This window comes from Centroberyx gerrardi, chromosome 21 (genome assembly GCF_048128805.1).
Source record: "Centroberyx gerrardi isolate f3 chromosome 21, fCenGer3.hap1.cur.20231027, whole genome shotgun sequence".
NCBI classification, from domain to species: domain Eukaryota; kingdom Metazoa; phylum Chordata; class Actinopteri; order Beryciformes; family Berycidae; genus Centroberyx; species Centroberyx gerrardi.
Window position 1 is genome coordinate 18,608,629 of NC_136017.1, and position 24,162 is coordinate 18,632,790.

At 42.6% G+C, this 24,162-nt stretch overlaps 1 pseudogene; it reads right to left on the reverse strand.

Annotated features, from left to right (window-relative positions):
* Window positions 1-578: 578 nt before the first annotated feature.
* On the reverse strand, window positions 579-1,373 carry LOC139931920 (general transcription factor II-I repeat domain-containing protein 2-like; annotated as a pseudogene).
* Window positions 1,374-24,162: the final 22,789 nt, after the last annotated feature.

Consider the following 24,162-nt stretch of genomic DNA (forward strand, 5'->3'; position numbering starts at 1 on the left):
CTGCATCACTGAATGAAGAAAAGATTAGGCTAATATTTACTATTTATGAACAAACACATTGTCTTATACATGAATACATTAATTCATTTTCTGTTCTGTTTTACTTGTGTAACTGTAACTAACCTATGAGAATGAATTATAACTGTGAGATATTTATGAATGACACTGTGTGTCATGAAAAGCATTGCCTACCCATGTAATTTAGCCTAATGGGAACAATTGAGACGGTCACCTCTCTTTGCAAGTCTGGCGTCATGTCTGACGTTGAAATACGCAGCACAGAGGACATATATTTATCCGTCAGCCATGATCTGTAACGTGACTTGTTGTAGTTCAACACAGAAAAAGTTTGTTTTCACACATTAAGTGGAGCCAAACAAAACAAGCATCCTCTGTGTGTGCCTGCGCAGGTTCGGAAACTGTGTTTCCTTCAGTGAGCCGTAGAAGTTGTCCAGTGTGGATGTAGTGAACTTTTGTTTGAGAGCAGGGTCGCACTGGATGTCAATCAGTTCTAGTTGCACATCCGGGGGCGCTTTCTCGCTGTCGAATGAAAGGGGAGAGGACACCAGCTCCAGTTCTCATTCAACCTTAGCAAAGTCGGAGAAACGTCGGTTGAACTCGGTGTGGAGGTCTGTGAGAGTAGTGGTGTATCTGTCGGTGTGGCAGGGTGGCACATCCAGGGTGGCCAGTGTTGGGAAATGTGTGAAGCACTTGTTGGTCATTTGTCGGGAAAACAGGGTCAGCTTGGCTTTGAACGCTCACACGTATGAATACAGCTCGTGCACGAACACATTCTTCCCCTGCAACTTCAGATTGAGGTCGTTCAGATGGCCCATTACATCCACCCCGAATGCCAAGTCACACACCCAATCCGGGTCTTGCAACTCTGCAAACTCGTCAGCTTTACCGACAGTCACCAGAAACGTCCCTCTCTCTCCTCTCAACTCCCACACACGGCGAAACACCTTCCCCAGGCTCAGCCAGCGAACATTCGAGTGGTACAGCACGTCTGTGTGTTCTGTCTCACTTTCCTCCAGTAGCTGGATGAACTGGTGATGGTTAAGCCCTCGGGCCCGGATAAAGTTCACGATTTTCACCACCATTTTAGCGACATGATCAAGTTGAGGCACAGATTTACACAGGGATTCCTGGTGAATGATGCAGTGTAGGAAGATCAAATCTGAGTTGGGGTTGTCCTCTCTTACCCGGTCCTGTATCGTCCGCAGGAGCCCGACATTCTTCCCGGTGAGGTTCGGAGATCCATCAGTGGTCACGTTCAGCAATTTAGTCCATGGCAGGTTCAGTCTCACCAAACATCCTGACACCCTGTCGTAGAGGTCCGATCCCCTTGTTGTCCCCCTCATCGACTCCATGGCAAGAAATTCCTCCACTATTTCAAACCTGTCACTGATCCCTCGAATGAAAACAAGTAGCTGGGCGGTATCTTTGATATCCCTGCTCTCATCCAGCGCGATGGAAAAATATGTGAAGTCAGCTGCCCTTTATGACAATTCAGCAGACAGCTCTTTATCAATTACTTCCACACGCCGGGTGACTGTGCGACGAGACAGACTGACGTTTTCGAACTGAGCTTTGTTGTCAGGGCACAGTATGCTAGCCGCCTCTACCATACAGTCTTTCAAAAATTCACCATCAGAGAAAGGCTTGCTCTGTTTCGCAAGCTTGTGTGACAGCATGTAGCTAACTTTCGTTGCCGATTCTTGGATGGTTGACTGCTTTGTAAAAATATTCTGCCTGGCAATTAAGTTGGAAGACAATTTCAGGGCTTTTTCTTCTCTTTCCCGCAATGACAAGTTTGTGGCATAGTTAGCATGCTTGGTCGAAAAATGTCTCTTGATGTTGTATTCCTTGAACACCGCGATACTCTCTTGGCATATCAAACATACTGCCTTTGAACCGACACTTGTGACGAAATATTTAGATGTCCACTCTTGGTTAAAAACGCAACATTCAGAGTCAACTTTTCTCTTTTTTGAAGCATTCATCCTAACTCTGATTCTGTCACCACAACCGCTAACGTTACTAACCTGTCACTTGAGGTGAGCAAGAGTCAACTTGAGGCCTTTAGTGTTAGTCCAATCTAAATGTAGACAGCGCCCTCTGTTGGAATCGAGTTAAATAGCAGTACAGACTCATTGTAGTCATTCGCCTCGAGATTTATTAACATAATGCTGCCTTTTATTGATTTTTTGGGGGTCGTTTTGTTTTCCTTTGAGGACGTTGCGGGCCGGATTGAGATGGTCCGCGGGCCGGTTCCGGCCCTGGGGCCGTATTTTGCCCAAGTCTGGTCTAGTCCATATTTTATCATGTCCTGTGTCATCCCTCTGTGCTGTCATTAATTTTGAGTTGTTAATGCAACATGTTTCATTCTGTGTATTCTTGTGCTGTCTTTCCTTGTGAATTAATATATGTATATGTCCGGCATGCAATAAAAACGAAAAAAATTATATCAGTATAGATTAGGCTACATACAATTTTTAGCCTTAAAGAACCCATTAGGACCAAGATAGTTGCTGTTCCATTACATTGCACACTACACTCATACATAGCATGTGTATCACATACACCACATTAGGCTATAACAGATACATTGCATATCACTCAAAAAAAAAAAAATCATCATCAATGTAAAGTTCCTATAAAGCCTCATCTAAGTGCATTCTAACTCTAATAACAAGTAGGACGTGCCACATATTATGCAGTTCCCAACATACAATTACCAATGGTACATATTATACAGTTCCCAACAATACAGTTAGCCTACCATTGTGACCAATTATCAACTCCTGTTATTTAGGCCTATTGTTCAGGCAGGGTGTTTATTACTTGAATTACATGTAGTGAAACTCCCTAGCACTGGTTAATGGTAGGGCACAGAAGCTTTTAAAAAAAATACGTTTTTATTTTTATTATTGTTATTAATTATTGTTTTTCAAAGAAAATCCACTTGCTGAATTACTGTTGAATTGTAAGTTGAATTGAAAGTCAATTAACTCAAATCCTGCTTTTCACACCCATGATCATTTTATATTGATTTTAACCTTTATTTATTCAGTTTAGTCCCGCTGACATCAACATTCTCTATCACATGGTAGACCTGACAGCAGCACACTTAGTTACAGACCAAATACTAAGGAAAATATTTCATCATAAGTACTAGATAATCTTTGGAAATGTGAGAACAAAAGAGAGAGGAGGCAGACAGATGGATAGAGAAGAGCGTAAATAGTTCCAGAACCCTATAGCCTACAATTAATTTAATCAAAGCAATGATGATTTCCAATAAATACATTTTCTATAGTCATAAAAACAGCTTATAGTTGTTCATTAAGTTACCAGTTCCTCTAATATCAGCCTTGCCTTGCATTTCCTGTAGACAGTCCCTGTTTCCACAATCAGAATTTGTTGTAACACTTGCTTTGTTCCAAACCAGCATGTCTTCAATCACTTAATCTGCAACTAATTAGTAATTACTGCACCGGCACACTGGGGAAGTTTATGACATGTATGCAGCACTGATTTTCGATCCCCAATTAAAGGTTGTGGTGCTTATGGTACTCATGAATCACAATTAAACATGCTGTGCTGCTCCAATGGTGCTCATGTGAGCATATTTGAAGAGAACGGGTTTCTAGGTTGAGGAAAACTGGTAGTGGTGTAGCCAAAATTCACCACCGCTGGGCTGGTGGTTTGTGTCTATTTTCCACCTGGCGTCCTGATTATTTAACTAACTTTATTGTCATTTTTATTTCAGTCAAATTTTTAACAAAGTATAGCTCTATCATGACCATGGTGGGACAAGACTGTATAGATTATTAAACAAGTCAACATAAAAGTAAATTTTCTCTCTAATGCAACATGAGAGATTGAAGACCTGGCCCCTCTCTTATCAGCATTAAAACTGACTGCAATCAAAACAATTTCAAAGTAACTAATAATTTAGAATTCAATCCTACAAGCCGACACACCTATAAGACACACACACACACACACACATTCACAACCCTGACATGCCCTCTGCCAACATGATCTCACACAAATACGTGAAATGAACACGAACTCTAAAATGGCGATTTACGCGCTGTGGACACGTATTATGGGAAAATAAAGTTTCTCCACCACGAACTGAATTCCCTCGCAACGAATTGAAATAAGTTGCTCCACCATGACTTTAAATACGTTCCTCCGCCACAAATTGAATTACGTCCCAAAGGGACGACATAACCAAAACGACTTTGGTTAAATTTAGGTAAGTAAAACAAGTTTGGTTATGGTTTGGGTTAAGGTTATGGTTATGGTTAGGCAACTAAAACAACTTGGTTAAGGTTAGGGAAATGGTTTGGTCATGGTTAAAGCTACACTAAGCGATTTTCCAACCACTGGGGGTGACAGAAACCGCAACACATTTTGTAAACACACATCAAAACTACTGGGTGACGGAAGCCCTTAAGGACAAACCGTGCATAAAGGCTAATGGCTAAAATAAACGTACATACAGAGAAATGTCGCCAGTTACCAGTCTCGCTTTGCCAGATTTTTCTCCCACTGAAGGTTACATGTCCCACAATGACAAGTGAAGAGGTAGGTAGCAAGTTTACTAGTTGAACAAGTTTACTCGCTTGCTTCATCAATTACACCATTACCAGACTTTTTTTCAGGGATGGGAGGGGGAGAGCGCCGCTTTCAAACAGCGAGGGAGGAGACGAGCTAGTTTTAAAAAAAGGAAAAGGTACAACTCAAGCCGAACCTGACAACAAGCTTTAGAAAAGAGGTGAAAAACACAACATAGCTGGCGCGTGTGTGGCTATTTGTTTACATCATAACGTCTCAGGGAAATGTCCACATAGCACACGTTAGTTTCAGGATTGGTTATAGGGTCTGAAATCACTTACTGCAGGTTTAAATAAGAAAAGCATTCGTAAAAAATGAAAGTGTGACTTACGGTTGAAATGTCCTTTGTAAACGCAAAGGCAAACGTATACGCTCATACACCACCTCCGACCACGATACCCTTACTGGCCACCATGCTACTTCAATGTCACACTACTTCCTGTTTATAGTCATGTGTCCTTCACGTAATCGTTTCGTGCAGGGAAAACGTAAATTTAACACTTTACGTTCCACCAACACGTAATTTGCTGTTAACAAGTCGTGTTCATTTCATGTTTTTGCCTGCTGTCTCTTGGGTCTGAAAGAGTGCTAAGCATGCTGGGTAAGAAGAGCCACCTGATGGCTACCCAAAGGACAGGCCCAAAAAGGAAAGAAAGCAGGGGTGAAGGGGCTGATGGGATTTTCAGGTTGATGTTTTTCCTGTCTGTTTTTCTCGATAATCTTCCATGACATTAAACCTGCAATAAGCGATTTCAGACCCTATAACCAATCCTGAAACTAACGTGTGCTATGTGGAGATTTCCTTGAGACGTAATGATATTAAAAAAATGGCCACACACACGGGCCAGCTGTGTTGCTGTTTTCACCACTTTTCTAAAGCTTGTTGTAAAAACACGGCCCAACACAAAGCTCCTCCCGACCCATTCAGTAGGATTTCATTTTTTTTAAAACTAGCTTGTCTCCTCCCTCGCTGTTTAAAAGCAGCGCTCTCCCCCTCCCATCCCTGAAGAAAATGCTCTTAATGGCGGAATCGATGAAGCGAGCGAGTAACCTTGTTCAACTAGTAAATTTACTACCTACCTCTTCACTTGTCATTGTGAGACATGTAACCTTCAGCGGGAGAATAATCTGGCAAAGCGAGACTGGTAACCGGTGAGACTTCTCCGTAGGTACATTTAGCTTAGCTATTAGCCTTTATGGCTTTCGTGAGGTTTGTCCTTTGGGGCCTCCGTAGTCCAGCAGCTTTGATGTGGTTTATTTACAAATGTGTTGTGGTTTCTGTCACCCTCTAGTGGTCGGAAAATCACTTTGTGAGTGCAGCTTTAAATATTGCCTAATAGAACACAATGCACATAGTTGCGTTAGTTGTCAAGTACCTGTTGTGCCAATGATTTTGACCGTTTGTAGTTAACTTTTTCTTGCTGGCAAATGAGGAAATGAGGTGACTGGGGTGCATTGAGGGTGCATCAGGGTGAGACACGCTGTTTTCTCAACGCTGTTTTCTTGCTACGCTTTTGTTCTTTTCACGCTAACATGCCACCGAAAGGTAGAGGTGATGAGGACTATATCTCTCTAACTCAAGTCCGTGAGCTTATGGACCAACAGAAAGTGTTTTATAAAGAACTGCTGGATCAACAAGAGCACAGCTATAAGAGCTTTTTAGCGATAATGACTGAGGCAAACAATAAGAGACTTGACGAATTCACTAAAGAAATAAGTGGATTACGTGAGAGCCTCCACTACACTCAAAAAGACGTAGATGAACTGTTTGCTAAGGAAAGGAAATCTTCCTCAGCGTTTTCGGAATTGGAATCCGGTGTTTCAATTATAAGTCAAAACATCCGCTCATTCCTGGGGAAGTTAGACTACTTGGAGGGTCAGTCACGACGAAACAACATTGTGATTGATGGTATCCAAGAGTCTGGTAACGAGAGCTGGGCCGAATCCGAGACAAAGGTTCGGAAACTCCTCTCTGACAAACTGCAAATCTCAGGGATTGAGCTGGAACGTACTCATCGGACTGGATGACCTTCCGCACTGGGAGACAGGAGACCCAGGCCGATCGTCGCTAAGTTCCTTAGATTCAAGGATAAAATCACTGTCATGGAGAAGGCCAAGAAACTAAAAGGATCGAATGTGTTTATCAACGAGGATTATCCGGATTAGGGCTGCCCCCGACCAAAGATTTTCCTAGTCGGCTAGTAGTCGTTAGTTCAAGCCATTAGTCGACTAGTCGTCGCACGTTTATGATATTAATTTAATTATTTAAATTTTTTTTTTTTTTTAAAAACACACCCAAGTCGCAGCTACTCGCGGTCAGAAACACCGGTGAAATACACTCTGGTTCACGGGAAAAAACACACCCAAGTCACGCCTTCTAGCGGTCAGAAACACCGGTGAAATACACTGTGGTTCACCCAAAAAAAACACACAATAGGCGTAGGCTGTTAGTCGCTTGCTTTGAGCCCCGCTGCTGCACAGAGCGCTGTTCGCTTGTTTATTCAAAGTTTATTAATATTGAACGTGTCATGTGTCCAAATTGCACCAAATGCGACACTGCACGTCCTTGGGTCCCCAGCAATACACCCGCCAAGTGCAACCCTGGTCTAATAACTTTTTAACGACAAGGCGCAGCTCCCGAATGGAGTTTGAGGGTTTGTTTTTTTTTTTTTTGGGGGGGGGGGGGGGGGGGGGTTTCCCTGCGACTAACTGACCAATGAAAACTTGGTCGACCAAGACTCTTCTCATCGACTAACGTTTGGTCGACTATTAGGGGGCAGCCCTAATCCAGATGCTGTTCGCCAAAAACGAAAAGAGCTCATACCAGCGTTGAAAGCTGCGCGAGAGCAAGGAGACATTGCATTCCTGCATGATATGCAGGAATGCATATATCGTATGCATGATACGATATATGCATGATAAACGTTTATCATACGTTTATCGTATGATAAACGAATTGTCCACCCTGCCTCCCAAAGACCAAGAAATGACAGTGACATGCCCACGGATCGGGTCAACAATTCCTAGAGGTACTCATGCAGCCATGGAATATCTAGTAGCCTCTTACACCCAGAGGTGTCATTAACTGAACATGTCTATCAACAACCTACCTAAAGGTTTAGTCTTTGCACATATTAATATCTGTAGCCTTAGGAACAAAACGCAGGAACTTGCTTTCTTTATGCAGTCAAACAATGTAGATATCCTTGCTGTTTCAGAGACTCATTTGGACTGTTCTTTTGAAAATTCAGAGGTGGCCATTGATGGCTTTTCCATATACAGAAAAGACAGAAATAGGTTTGGTGGTGGGGTTGCAATCTTCATACATGACCATTTTCCTGTAAAACAACGGAATGATCATATTGTAAATGACATTGAGGCAATGTGGCTTCAGGTGCAACTGCCACACTTAAAACCTATACTGGTTGGCTGTTATTATAGGGCCTCCAGCTCTGACATACAGTACTTAAATGGTTTGTGTGAAATGTTGGACAGGGCTACGGAGGAAAACAGAGAAATGTATTTACTAGGGGACTTAAATATTGACTGGTTGTCTGAAAATTGTTCTCTGAAGAATAAACTTAGATCTATAACTAATACCTGTGGATTATCTCAATTAATGTTTCAACCAACAAGAATCTCTGTTAATTACACTGGGGTCAAATCCTCAACATGCATTAATCACATTTACACTAATACTCCAGATATGTGCTCCAGACCTGTGTCTGTCCCAGTGGGTTTCAGTGACCATAATCTTGTGGCTGTCTCAAGGAGAACTAAACTGCCTAAGGCTAGTGCCAAAATTGTCCTTACAAGATCCTATAGGGGATTTAAGGAAGAGGTTTTTCTTGATGACCTTGGTCATACTCAATGGGCTGATGTGTGTGCTGTTGAAGATGCTGAGCATGCTTTGAATATATTTATGGTGTATTTTATGAAAATTGTTAACAGACATGCCCCTTTAAAGAAATTCACAGTTAAAGCTAAAAGTGCCCCATGGATTGACAACTCATTGAAGAGTTTAATGTTTCAGAGAGATGAGGCCAAGAAGGTTGCTGTTCTTTCTGGTTCCCCTGACGATAGAAAGTATTACTGCAAGCTAAGAAACCAGGTGATAAAGATGAATAGAGTAAATAAGAGAACTTATTATCAACAGAGAATTTCTGATTTTGGTCACGATAGTAAAAAACTATGGAATGTATTGAATGAAATCATGGGTAAAAAGACTGTCCGTACTTCTTTTGTTGAATCTGATGGTGTCTATCTGACTAAGCCTCTTCACATTGCAAATTATTTCAATGACTATTTCTTAACAAGGTTGCCAAGCTCAGACAGAATATGGACACTACTGTTAATTCTAACTCTGAGGTGCGTGTAAAAAATTGCATTATGAATGGTAAAAATTGTGCTTTTGAATTCCACCAGGTCGATGTTGGGATGGTTGAAAGGTTATTGTGCTCTCTGCCTGATGATAAGTCCACTGGTACCGACCACCTTGATAGTAAACTGTTAAAAATATCAACCTTATATGTCTCAATACCAATCTGTCACATTTTTAATAGATGTCTGATCAGTGGTGTGTGTCCAAAATTATGGAAGGAGGGAAAGGTTATTCCTCTTTCCAAAGACACAAAATCAACTTTCAGTGGTCCCAACAGTAGGCCTATCAGCATTCTGCCTGTACTTAGCAAATTATTAGAAAAGACTGTGTTTGAGCAAATACAGGTTTATTTTTCCGCAAACGGTTTAACAACTATGTACCAACATGCATATAGGGCTGGTCATTCTTCCTGCACTGCAATGACACAAATGTCTGATAGCTGGCTTACAGCAATTGACAGGTCAATGCTGGTGGGCACAGTAATGCTAGACTTCAGTGCCGCCTTTGATGTGATCGATCATGACCTTGTACTCAGTAAACTTATTTGTTATGGTTTTAAATCCTCAGCTATTCTGTGGTTAAGGAGCTATCTGTCCTCTAGGTCACAGAGAGTCTATTTTAATGGCACTCTATCGAGCAGTAGGGGGCTGGACTGCGGCGTCCCGCAGGGGAGTTGCCTAGGGCCCCTCCTATTTTCCATATTTACTAATGACATTCCATCTGCAATTGGACAGGCTAGCTTGACTTTGTATGCTGATGATTCTACCCTTTATTATGCTGCACCCACATGTTCAGAGCTTAACCAGGTCCTGTCTAGTGAGCTTAACATCATACATAACTGGATAAAAACAAACTCGTGCTTAACATATCAAAAACAGCTTGCATAATATTTGGTTCTAAGTATAGACTAGCACATGATCCTAAACTGTATCTACAGATAGCGGGTCAACCTGTAGAACAAGTAAAGAAAGCTAAGCTTCTGGGACTCTGGCTTGACTGTTCACTGTCTTGGTCTGATCACATTGACAAAACAGTCTCTAAGATGGGCAGAGCAGTTGCCACTACCAGAAAATGTGCACCATTTCTTCCACCCTCATTGTTGCACCAAATTGTTGGTTCTTTGGTTCTCTGTCACTTGGATTATTGCTCAGTGGTGTGGTCATCTGCTTCAAACGGTCTACTCAGAAAGTTACAAGTAGCACAAAACAAGGCAGCTAGACTTGTTCTGGGCTGCTCCTCTAGGTCTAACGTAGCAGATATGCATGCACGTCTTACATGGCTTAATGTGGAGAAAAGACTACCTGCCAGCTTACTTATACACTTTCATACAGTCATTCAAACTCAGACTCCTAAATTTCTTTTTAACGATATAATTTATAGCTCAGATATTCATACCCATTCCACTAGAGGGGCCAGTAGGGGGCAGATGACTCTACCCCGACCAAAATCCAATTACTTGGAAAAAAAACTGTCATATACAGGGCTATCATGTCATGGAACTGTCTTCCAAGTCATATACGTTCTATCAAAGGAAAGGCATGTTTTAAAAAGAAACTCAGATCCCACCTACACTTACATACACTATCCTGATAATTCCCTACATTTTCTTGTCCTTAATATCAGCTCTTTATTTTTATTTTTATTTATTTTTTTGGTCTAATTCAATGTCTTGAGCTGGCCAGATGTTAATTTTAAGGTCTATGTGTTGTAGGGCTGTCAAAATTGGCCAAAAATGACATTTGATTATTCCTTCTAAAAAAAACACATAGGTTCGAACCATTCGAATATCTATTTTTGCGCATTATGTCCATAAGAGGGCAAACCAATACAACGAGAGACATAACTACTTGTATAGGTATATTTATTTCAACATAAACATGTCTTTTAAAAGATCTACATACCTACACATTACAAAATAAACAAATAAAATAATGTCCTATACCGTAAAACTTCATTTAAAGACCGTAGACCTCTCTCTCTCTCTCTCTCTCTGCGCCGTGGTTAGTGCTAGAGTGAGAACTGAGAACGCGCTGTCTCTCAGAGCAAGATCAAATGAATGATTTGTAATTGATATGTTATTCGATAGCCTAATTTTTATACAGGTTAGGTAATATTCATACTGGTTTAAATAAACAATTTGATACAACTTTATCTCGAGGTTCCACAATTTTGCCGTCTGACCAAAATCCGAATTATTTCCAAACAGGGCTTTTTAGATTGCTCGGAGGGGGTTGTGAACTCTCTGCCATCATTACCACACGGTTGTTGTTGAATTATTCGCTCGTTTCAGTTTGACCTACATTTCATTTTCAATCAATGAAAGTGACGTTGTGTGACTCCTGTCCGTCATGCAGTGCATTCAGTGCAGCGGCCCAGGCCCACGCAAGAACTCGCGAGGCAGACAGCCGTGGTAGTGCTGCTTTTTTTTTTTTTTTCACAATCGAATATTAATTTTCACATTCGAATGTCTGTTTTTTTTTACAATTCGATTATATAATCGAATTTAGAAATGTGTTGTGTGTAATGTTGTCTTGTCTTGGTTTTAGATTAATGTTTTGGTTTTTCTTGTTTCTTTTGTTTGTTAGCGTTTTCTGTATGTGTATCATGTAATGTTGTAATGTTGTCTTGGACCCCAGGAAGACTAGCTGGTCGTCTAGGCGTCAGCTAATGGGGATCCTTACAATAAACAAATAATAAACAAATAAACAAATAAACACTGTCCATAGAATAGAATGCAAGCAACCATTTTCTATGGATGCTTGTGGGCACATGGTATTTTTATATGGTTTTAAGATGTGTTCACATCAGTGAGGTTAGGTGGTCAAGATCTTTAACAGTGAACAGAGCCTAACATTTGGAAAGGCCAGGATGTCACTCTCAGAACACAAAATAGTTTTGGTCAACAAGTGGGTATTTGAGTTAGTGCAGATGTAACCCTTGGACATTGAAGACGAGTTGGCAACCATCACCTACCTCTGCTCTTGGATCACTCCCAGTAATCAGTCGAAACAAAACAAAAATTGGGTACCCAAAAAAATATTATGGAGCTCTATATCAAAAAAAATTATGTTCTCTGATACTCAAGTGATCCAAGAACAGAGGTAGGTGATGGTTGCCAACTCGCCTTCAATGTCCAAGGAGAATGACTGTCTCTACTCGGCTCCAGTCCCATCCATCAACTAACAGGAAAAACATCACAGAGAGCGGTGACTTGACAGCAAGGAAGGCTAGAGGCTGGCAAGTGGCAACACTTGGCTAGGTCTTCTCTCCTCTCTACCATTTAGTCAAGTGAACTAATTTAAAACTCCATATACAATGGGTAGAGTATCTACAGTATTTAGAATATAAAACACACAAACAACTCTAAACAATTACCGTAACTCAATTTCAATTGAGTAGCTGCATTTAAGTTTTATGATCAGCTATTAGCCATGAAGCTAACGATTAGCCTTCTGACTTCTTAAAATGAACATTTACTCATACACAAGAAATAACCTCTTTTCACAAAACAAGTACAATCACATAGGTACAATACATGTGCTCACCTAGCAGGAAAAACATCGCAGAGAGCGGTGACTTGACAGCAAGGAAGGCTAGAGGCTGGCAAGTGGCAACACTTGGCTAGGTCTTTTCTCCTCTCTACCATTTAGTCAAGTGAACCCGCGAACTCTCCTGCTAATGCATTTCTATGTGGCCCCTACTCTACAGCCGTAAAGCTGTAGTCACGGTCGTGACTCTTAAAGCGACAGTGTGTCTATTAACACTGAATCAAACAAACTGACTAAGTAACCGCTGGGTTACACATACAGTATAAGGCTGTAACACTACCAGTGTTGGGGAAAGTTACTTTTGAAACTAACTAGTTACTTTACTTCGTTACTTGCCCTAAATAGTAACTAGTTATGTTACTAAAGTTAGTCTTTATTAAAAGTAACGCGTTGTACTTTCACGTTACCCACGTAAAATCATGCCTTTAAAATGCGTCTTCTGCTGATGTCATCACTCTTAATGTACAGAAATCATCACTAATCGTCACGTTTGGGACACAGCCTTAAATAACAATCTACCGTTGTCTAAAGAAAACAGCAAGGCAGCTTTCAGTTACCTGGTTCCACAGTAAATACTCAGTGGGGGCTTGGACCGACTGGATGCCTTTCTGCCGTCACTGCATCACAACCGGCAGGTGATTTTGACTTTATCAACACTGTGAAACATTGGCTCCATGTTCCTCTCTATAAAAAAGCCTAAATTGAGGAAAAATATGCTATTTATATATATTGCATTTAAGATGTACAGTATGTATCCCACAGCTGGAAGAGGGAGATGAGCCCTCCATGTTGATCAGCAGCAGTCCATTAGCCTTTTAAATAACATTGACTAGGGTGCTCTGGTGGCTCAACCAGTAGAGCGCGTACCATGAAGGCGAAGTCCTAATTTCTTACAGCTAATGTGTGTGTGTGTAGTGTGCAGTGTGTTTGAGTGCAGAGTCAGCAGCCCAGCCTATGCTCAGTGTGGATGACCTCAGCTCTGCACTGTGTCATTAAACCAGGAAGATCTCTGAGGTCAGAATCCAGCTAAGATGGATGCATTTGACCTCAGTGTTTATTTGTTCAACTGCCAAATCCTTGTTTTACATCTATTGGCTCAGTGTCTATTTCACTGGTTGTGATTGTAGAAAGTGACTTAGTGCACATGAGTGGTTTGCTCTACTGTAGCTGCTGAGTATACGGCCAGTTTCCTGAACGGCAGAACTTCCTGTTTAAGTTGGCACAGTTAACCAATGAGACAACATTCTTTAAGAGACTTTTTTTCTATTTATCCTGTTTTTGTCCATGTTGGCATTTTCTGTTGACAAAGAGAAGGCAGCCCACCAAAGGAGATGGTGCTTAAAGCTCACTCTATATGATGTCAGGTTGAACTGGAGTTTCCACAGGGCTGGAGAACTTTGCAGTGATCCAAAATCAACAAGAGGTTTTGCAAATCTTCTTGCTAGGCCATTCATATTGAAAGCTGTAATATCCAGACTGTATGAGTTTATGGATTTATAGATCACCAGGTTAGGTCAGCAAATAAGTACACATGCATGTGGGTGTTTGTGTGTGTGTGTGTGTGCGTGTGTGTGTATGTGTGTGTGTGTGCCTTTAAGCAGTAATATAATGATTATAATATGATATATTGCTGAAAGTATAGGACAGTATGTCCTATACTTCAATAGGATGAATGATTTGCTGTATCCTCTCTACATTTCTATTCCATGCTCTTCCCCCCCCCTTTACCTTTATGGCATGAGTCTTAACCTTGACATCATGATATTGTCAGAGATCACTATGCTTCCTACCTGTTGCATGTAGAGGTGACCTGTTCTGCTCTCAGCCCTTGCTGAGTTGCTCTGTAGAAGAAGAATAGCCCTGTGGGAGAGCAGACTGAGCTCGAATTAGCAGCTGTTGAAAGGTATGACAGTATTTGGCTGAAAATGAGGGACGAAGGAAACCGTGTGAAAGGAACTGAACCCATGATGCCCTTGAAGCACAAGGTGAAAGCAACGCAACACACGCTGCTTGCTCTTACTGTACATGTGGTAATATAAAACATACAACCAGTAACATAGACTCTCTGTTGCACTGATAAGGGAATATTGTGCTGTAAATGAGAGAGCAGTAAAACTATATCCTGATCACCCACAGCCCTTCAGTACTCACATAAAATATATCAGTATTATTCATCACTATTAAAACACAGCGTAAATGATTAAGCTTTTTAGATAATCACAATTCAAAATCATCAGCTTCTGCATGGATAAAATTCTGAATTTCAAACAGAATATCCTGTAATCACATTGTGAATAGGAAGGATAACTGAGCTCTATCTATTTCATCAACACAAGGAGTTGTAGGTGAAACACAGATGATTGTGCAACTAGCTAGCAGAGTGGACGTCCTCGGCTTCTATTGTGACGACAACAGGCTGATCTTTACGGATCACAAGTCAGTTAAAACACTGTCAACAAACTTTGTTTTTACTTTTACTTTGTTTTTATCTCCCAGCCGCCCTGCCCTTCACCCAGCATGCTCTGCTCTTTAGTCTCCTGTCGAAAATGGCAGCATATGGCTTAAATAAACCCTCCCCCTGTCTTATTAACTAGAATAGAATAGAATAGAATGGTCTTTATTGTCATTATACTCAGGTACAATGAAATTTCGCCTGGCTTCTCTCGGTGTAGTTAAAATAAAACAAATAAATAAAAGCAGTAGTAAAAGCAGTAATAAGTATATAATAAGTATAACTGTGCATAAACAAATAAACAGGCTGATCAAACTAGTCTCTTTCCCCAGGGATCCACATATCTGACCTACTACGCTGCTGTAGAGCTACAACCTGATGTGTGAGACCAAAATTCTATAAATGCCTTTTGGTGAAATGGGAAAAAGGGCTGAAATGTATCATTGTTAGTGTGCGATGGGCCAAAAAATGTTAGTTAATATAATCCCTTTAGATCTTAAATATTCAAAATGTTTGTAATATTCTTTGTAATAAGGTAGGTATCAAAACACACATCATATATTTTAACATGTAATACGCCCAATATGATATCATTATCTGAAACCCTTTGGTTTCAGATAATGATATAATGTGTGATGGGCTAGATTTGGCCCATGCACCCCACTGGAGGCAGCTCTTCTAAGGATGATCGATACCAACAGGTACTGTGTGCATTAAGCCATGATGAAAAATCCACAAAATTGTACCTATTGTCAATGGTGCTCAGGTGGAAGGGTGGGGTGGGTTATGGTAGCACAGTGTTGTAACTAAGAAAATTGCTTAACAAAATATTTAATTAGGAAATCACTGAGCTACTTCCTGGTATGTGGATGACAGTGCACCAAACTCCAGTTGGGTGATACTTGTTTGACTTCTACCGTACTGACTGGCGTATAAGCGCACTGTATTTCCCATATCCAGGGCTCCTGGGGTTCTGCGTGACCTAAAGAGTGCAGACTGTAATTCACCTAAGCATTGGGTTTGGCAAAAACGTGTTAAATATGAACAAACCAAAAAATGAACGCACAAACAAATGCACACAGAGCCTGGCTCTTATAGAGGTGCTCCTCCCAAGCACCTAATAAACAACAGAATGTCCGTTATATAAAGGAGACAAGGAGAGGATTAAAGTCAGTCTTGCCCCTTGCAGACATCATCCTGATAAATGTTAAAAGGCAAGGAGATAGCTGAGAAACTGAAACGGCTATTTAGCAGTATGAGCTGGGTTCAAATTTCAATTTGCACCTCCTTCCATAATGAGGCCAGTGTTTCACATCTCCTGGGTGTGAGGGCATATGCAACCAAAGCCACCAGCAGTACAATAGCCAGTCTGCTGTTGGTGAAGGCACCTTCCACCAGTCCTGCTGTCAGAGGGATATGTTCATAATTATCTGTAGACCTGGATGAAGTAGTATTTGCAGAATTTTATTTACTGTTATTATACTGTTTATGGTTTGTTTTAGCCTACTTGGTGTCAGATGGATGGGACAATGCAGTCAGTCAAAAAGTTTAGACAATCACAGTTAAGGTACATTTTTTTCTAAAATGGATATGTAATGTTTTGGAAATTAACTCTTAAATGCATTATTATAATTTCCATGTATGTCCTACATTGTAGGGATATCAGAATCTGAAGCATTAGCATTTGGATAATAAGGTCCTAATGATGTGAATAACATGATGCATTTTTGTTTTTCTAAGTAAAATAAGTAACATTCAGCAATGGCATATCTTGTAGGATTGAAGAAAAAGAAATCCCCAGCATGTAAAGCTTTGAAGTACTTTGCCCAAGAGACCAAAGTTTAAAAAATTTAAGTTTGTAATCCTAGAGCATAATTTTTATTCATTCTTACAGCAATTATGTCCACAGTGACACTGAACAATATCATCCATTCATGTTTTCAGAAGATGAGATAAAATTAGTACTCAGGAAAAAACGCTATTGTCTGCATTTTTATGGACTGGGTCGACGATCTGTGGGGATCACATGACCTTTTTGAAGATAAAAGCTGAGCTTCTACTACAATGTGACAGTGAATTATGAGGAACATGGCTTAAAAGAGTGGGCTGTCAACTCTTGTTAGATTTTCTTTTCCTTTCTGCGACAGTAAACTGAGATTCAGCACTGGTCTGGGCCTTACCACCAAAAACAGTAGCTAAATGACTCTGATTCAACTGACACCATCATACATTCATAACCTCTATTGTATGACTGTCTAGTGCTAATACCTTCCATACTTAAAATAGCCTGAGTCTAATTCTGTGGATCCTGTTATCTATCTGGCAAATATTAACTGGTGAATGAATTATTGGAAGGAATGAGTACTAAACTTTGTACTGGGGTGAGCGGCAGCTAAATGTGAGTGAGATGTGGATTAATTTGTAACCAGTACAAAGTGTCGCAAGAACATATATTTCACCACAGCATCAGGAGAGTGGGTAGTGGTGATGTTTGATCTGCGTCTTATAGGTTTAAGGCAACGGTTCAGACAGGAAAAAACAATGAAACTATAATAGGGATGGTGTGTATTACACTTTGGACACCAGCATCTGGTCATCTGTACCTTCAGCTTTAGACTATCATGCTGTAAAGTGTGAACCTTTATAAGTTTTTCTCCTCAGATGCTGTAGTTGTTTTTGTGTTGTATTTGAATGTATATAGTAGGGATGCCCCGATAACGTTTTTTGCCGCCGATCGCCGATCGTCTATGAGCCATATCTGCCGATACCGATCGGCCATACCGATATTTTTTTTGTTTTGTTATAGCAGCTGGTATAGCAGTATTATAGGTCTAACAGTTTCCATTTTACATACATTTCATCCATCAAATTGAGTCCTGGTTAAAAAGTATCCACATTTTCTTTTTTTCTACCTCAATATTTACTTGATCATTATGTAAACAAAACCATGTGCGTTCTAGGTAGCGCAACATGATTTAGTGAGATAACCGAAGCACAAGACTCAGACTGTTGCCACTTGCCTGTTGTTGAGTCGAGTTAAATAAATGGAGACACCCTCCGAAGATATATATCCGTTTCAGTCTTTGTTTTTGTATAGCCTAAGTGAATGTTCTTAAGAGGGAGAGAAATGAGACTTTTCAGTTGCCTCTCCGCTGTTAGGGTCTCGACCAGACCTTAGATCGGGCCCAAAAAAACAAGCTCGACCCTACCCGAGCCCGTGCACGTTCTGTCTGAGCCCGGCACGGCCCGTCCCATTGGCTGCATTTATGGGCTCGAGCCCGGTTTAAAACCGAAATTTTCTTAGTAAATTGGCTGTTTATAAGTAAACTAATTCCGAGTTGTTTGAATGACAAAAATCTGTTCAGAATTACTTGCGGGATCTTACTGAATAGCCTACTTCCTCTCACAAAGGACTCGCAAAGCGAGGGTGGTGCCGTAGGCAGCGAAAACCCGACACTTACATTTCAAATCGTAACCTTTGATTGACTGGTGATAAAAACATAATTGACACAAGGAATTAACAATCAGACTTTGCGGATTACAGAGAAATTTGAATGACAGAAATCTGTTGAGAATTACGCACGGGTTCCATGGATCCATGGTTATCAACCTGCCTGCGTGCGCACGGCGCCAGAGGAGAGGAGGAGACGCTGTGCCGCTGCTGACTGAGATGTGAATATGTATCGATCACAGTGATTGATACATAAGGTTTAAGGTTACAATGTTATAATACATATAACATTCTGATTATCACACCAAATAGCTTATTCCCCACCCCAATTATAAAAAAAAAAAAAAGACGTTAGGCTATATCTCTGAGAGAGGCCCAGCCCAGCCCAAGGAATGCAGACCATTATGTAAACAAACGCACATGGCTCACGTGTTTTGCGTCATCGATCGGTTTTTGCAATCGGCGACTATAAAGCATTATCGGAATTCTCCAATCTCATATTTATACTGAATATCGGCCGATTCCGATTGCTGGCCGATCGATCGCGGCATCCCTAGTATATAGGTAAAATAATTTGTATAATCTAGATTATTGCACTGCCCCTTTGCACTGTATGTGAGGTCCTGTTGCCCTTGGCCCAAGCTGTGGTTTGTGTATTGACCCCACAGTCAATGTGTCTCTGCACAAATGTCACCAAGACAATTTCCTGTGCATTTATTGGAGACTACTTGGAAATTAAAGTGATTCTAATTGTGAATTGTATTATAGAAGTGGTTTGACACCGCCTACAGATCACTCATATAGTTATTATATCCCCGAAATGAGTTTCGGGGATATTATGGATTCACCCCACCCGCGTCCACGTCTGCTGTCTCGTCCAGCGTCGCGTCCGCCGCAGATCCTTCATGTGAACGCGATAACTTGAACAGTTTTTAGAAGAATCTTTTCAAATTTGGTATGGACATTGATGACCCCTAGAGGAAGAACTCTATTGATTTTGATGTGTTTGTGATTATTATAGCTATTATTAATTAACTGATTAAATTCATGTCATGCTATTTGGACCCATATCTCACCAATGGTGCATTATATTGTATTGAAATGTGTCAAGAGAATTGTTCAGGCCACTGGGGAGACTAGTATGAAGTTTGATGATAATTAATAATAGTTTAATAACAATAAAATTTGTTATTGAGTGTTAAGGTACATACCCTTTATTATTGGGGAGACAATCCCTAGAGGATTATATCCATTCATTTTGGAGTGTTTAGGAGTAAAAATAATATTGGATAATATTAACTGGTTAACTTTATTAATTTGTGATATAACAATAGTTACAGCATGCAAGCTTTATTATGAAGATTAGCCTAGAAGGAAAAATTTTATTTGGCAAAATAAAAATAGTTGGGACATACAACCAATATAATTTGTCATACAAGCAGGAAAAAACCCCAAAGCAGACTCAGACAAGCACAGGTAAGTTTAAAGGTCTTTACTGAATCTCAAAAGCTACAAGACAAGGCAATGGTCTGGCTGACAGATGAGGTGATGAGTTGGCGATTGGTGAGGCCCAACGGAGGAGGCGGCTGAGGGAGCTGAGTGGCAGGTAACAGGCCGGGCAGGTAAAGTGAACAGCAGGTAAGTATGGGGTAGCTGGTAAGTGGTCTTCAGTCTACAGAGCGGAGTTAGATGGGATTAAGGTGGAAGCAGTTTCAGGTAAGCAGGCAGATTCGGCAGATACAGAGCAGTGTGGAGCAGGCAAAGCAAAGTATGGCAGATAAATATTGCAGGTACCGGTTTGAGTGCTGAAGCAAAACAGGCGATTAACAGGCATGGAGAAACTAGCAAGACAGCTGGAAGTGAGGACTGAAGTCAACGATCTGGCAGAGACTGGTAGAATGAGCATGGCGGCTTATATACTGAAGGGTTGATTGGTAATTGATTGCAGCTGCCGCCTCCCTGTGCCACTGGCCTGCAATTAAGTGGTGAGAGAGCAACGGGGTGTAAGCGGGGTGGTCGTCAATAATCAGAGGAGGAGGAAAGGAGGGCGGGGAGGCCAGATGACTGGTGACAACTGGTTTGATCTTGGACACATGGAAAGTAGGGTGGATCCTGGGGATCTTGAGTTTCACAGCTGCTGGGTTGATGACGGAGATGATTTCAAATGGACTGATAAACCTGGGAGAGAGCTTTTTGGAGTCAGTCTTTAGAGGGAGATCCTTAGTGGATAGCCATACCTTCTGGCCAGGTTGATACTTGGGAGCCGCAGTGCGATGGCGGTTAGCAGTCCTCCAGTAATGGTTGCGAGCTCGAAGCAATGCAGAACGGGTCTTTTTCCAGGTTCTCCGGCAGCGTCGAAGGTGAGCCTGTACAGAGGGGACAGCGACATCCTCCTCTTGCGAGGGAAACAACGGAGGTTGATAACCCATGGAGGCTTCAAAGGGGGTCATACCTGTCACTGAGGTGGTGAGGGAATTATGGGCGTATTCAGCCCATACCAACTGGGAGCTCCATGTAGAGGGGTTGTGGGAAGCCAAACAGCGCAGCATGGTCTCAAGTTTCTGGTTGGCCCGCTACGCCTGCCCATTAGTCTGAGGATGGAAACCAGAAGATAAGCTGACAGTGGCACCGAGAGCTTGACAGAAAACCTTCCAAACCTGGGAGATGAATTGAGGGCCTCGGTCAGAGACAATGTCTGCCGGGATGCCATGGTTCTTGAATACATCAAGGGTGATGATGTCAGCGGTTTCCTTGGCAGAGGAACAAAGTGAGCAGCCTTAGAGAATCGAGCAACAACGGTGAGTATGGCTGTGTTACATTCAGAGGGCGGTAGGCCTGTGATGAAATCCAGGGCAATATGAGACCATGGGTGATGCGGAACCAGGAGAGGGCGAAGCAGGCCGGAGCTGGGCTGATTGGACACCTTATTTCGAGCACAGACTGGGCAAGCAGTGATATATGAACGGATCTCTTCCGCCATAGTTGACCACCAGAAGCTCTTCTTCAAGAAGGCTAGTGTCCGATCTACCCCTGGGTGGCAGGTCAGCCGAGAGGCATGACCCCACTGGAGTACCTGAACTCTTACAGAGTCGTGTACGAATTGTCTGCCTGGGGGGCCGGTACCGGGGTCTGCTTGGGGTATCCAGAGGCTTCTCGTCAGAACAGAACTGTCTAGAGATAGCGTCAGGTTTGCCATTCTTTGAACCAGGCCTGTAGGTAAGTGTAAAACTGAATCTGCCAAAGAATAAAGCCCACCTTGCCTATCGAGAGTTGAGTCTTTTGGCTGTTTGGATATATGCCAGGTTCTTATGATTGGTCCAGACCACAAATGGATGTTCGGTGCCCTCTAGCCAGTGCCTCCAGTCTTCCAATTTAACTGCCAGGCACTCCCGGGTTGCCAATGTCGTAATTCCTTTCGGTGGGTGATAACCGGTCAGAGAAGAAGGCACAGGGGTGCGGTTTCTGGTCGCCATCCAAACACTGAGAGAGTACGGCCCCCACCCCCATGTCGGAAGCATCAACCTCCACAACAAACTATCTGGAGGGATCAAGTTGAATCAGGATGGGAGCTGAGGTGAACCGGTCCTTGAGGGCCTGAAAAGGTAGTTTGGCCTCCGACGTCCACTGGCAGGGGGTGGCAGTGGATTTAAGGGCCATGAGGTGCCACTACCCGGCCACAGTTGCGGATGAAGCGCCGGTAGAAGTTGGCAAAAAACCTCTGCAGTTGCTTACGGGAATCAGGAGTGGGCCAGTCTGCTACTGCCTGTACCTTTGCTGGGTCCATCTTGATTTGTCCCTCCGCTATGATGTAACCTTTGGAGAACCATACGGACATGTTGCTGGTGTTCTTGCAGGGTTTTGATGAAGATCAGGATATCATCAAGATAGACAAACACAAACTGATTGAGCATGTCCCACAGAACGTCATTGACGAGGGCTTGGAAGACGGCTGGGGCGTTGGTGAGTCCAAAGGACATGACCAGATATTTAAAGTGTCCTAGTGGTGTGTTGAAGGCTGTCTTCCACTCATCCCCCTCGCGGATGCTCACCAGGTGGTATGCGTTCCGGAGGTCCAATTTGGAGAAGATGGTAGCACCATGGAGAGGCTTGAAGGCAGAACTGATAAGTGATAGTGGATACTTGTTCTTCACAGTTATGTTGTTGAGGCCCCGGAAATCAATGCAGGACCGCCGGGTCTTGTCCTTCTTCCCAACGAAAAAGAACCCAGCTCTGAGGGGAGAGGACGAGGGACGGATGAGGCCGGCGGCCAACGACTCCTGGATGTATTTCTCCATAGCTTCACGTTCCAGATGAGAGAGGTTGTAGAGGCGGCTGGCAGGTAAGGGCGATGAGGAGGCAGAGTTGTAGCCCGCTGCTTGCTGAACACTTCATGGAGGTCATGGTATACTTCAGGGACGTTGGAGGTCAGTGGCTGAACTGCAGGGTTCAGGTGCAGGGGAGGCAGCTACCAGGGTGGACTGCAAGCACTTCTGGTGGCAATGGACACTCCAGCTGGTGATGGTGCCAGATGACCAGTTAATCTGAGGGTTGTGGAGGCAGAGCCAGGGATGTCCCAGGACCAGAGGAATACCAGGTGAACGGATGACGTGGAAGACAATCTCCTCTCGGTGGTTACCCGAGAGGTGCAGGGTTAATGGTTTGGTGACCTCGGTAACAGGCTGCCATCCAGGGCATTGGCATCCAGAGGGTGGACCAATGATCTGAGAGTGAGGCCGACCTGGCACGCCACCTCCACGTCAATGAAGCTTTCATCAGCACCTGAATCAAGCAAAGCACATAGAGGGTAAGACTGACCCTTCCACACAAGGGTAGCCTGAAGTCGAGTGCGTGGACGAGGGGTTAAGGAGTTGGTGGTTCGGCTCATCAGTATTCCCCTTCTACTGACAAACCCTCCCTTTTGCTGGACGCTGGGGACAGGAAACAAGATAATGGCCTGTGACCACAATACAAATTGCAATTACTTTGCATTTGCATCTCCCCACCTGCATAGGCTCAGGCTCTGCTGGCGAAGATCCCTTGGGGGCTTCATGGGGGACTGGCGCATCCCCGGTGACTACTCGAGCTCTGGACAAAGAAGGAGCTGGAGCAGGCCAAGAGGAGGAAGCGGTGGCCACAAGAGACACTGAAGGAGAGGGCCAAAATGGACAGCTGGTCTTCTCTCTCCTCCTCTCTCTTAAGCGGTTGTCAATGCGAATGGCTAAGGCAATAAGAGAGTCAAGATCAGTGGGTTCTTCTCCAGAAACAAGCTCGTCCTTAATAGACTCACCTAAGCCATGGGTGAACACAGTCTGTAGCGAGTCTGTTCCAGAGTGTGGAACTCTGGAGAGAATTCAGCCACACTGCGAGTACCTTGGCAGAGAGAGCAAACGCTTGGCAGCCTCTTCTCCTTGCACAGGATGATCAAACACTTTCCTCATTTCTCCCGTGAACAGATCATAAGATGAACAAATGGCAGTCTGTCTGTCCCAAATGGCGGTTGCCCAAGCTAATGCACTCCCCTTCAACAAGCCCATAAGAAAAGCTATTTTAGAGTGGTCAGTGGAATACGAAATTGGCTGCTGCTCGAATACCAGAGAGCACTGTGTCAGAAATGATTTACACAGACCTGGATCTCCTTAGTACCATTCAGGGGTAGGAACATGGGGCTCTTGGACCGAGGTGAGCGGGGAAACTGGGG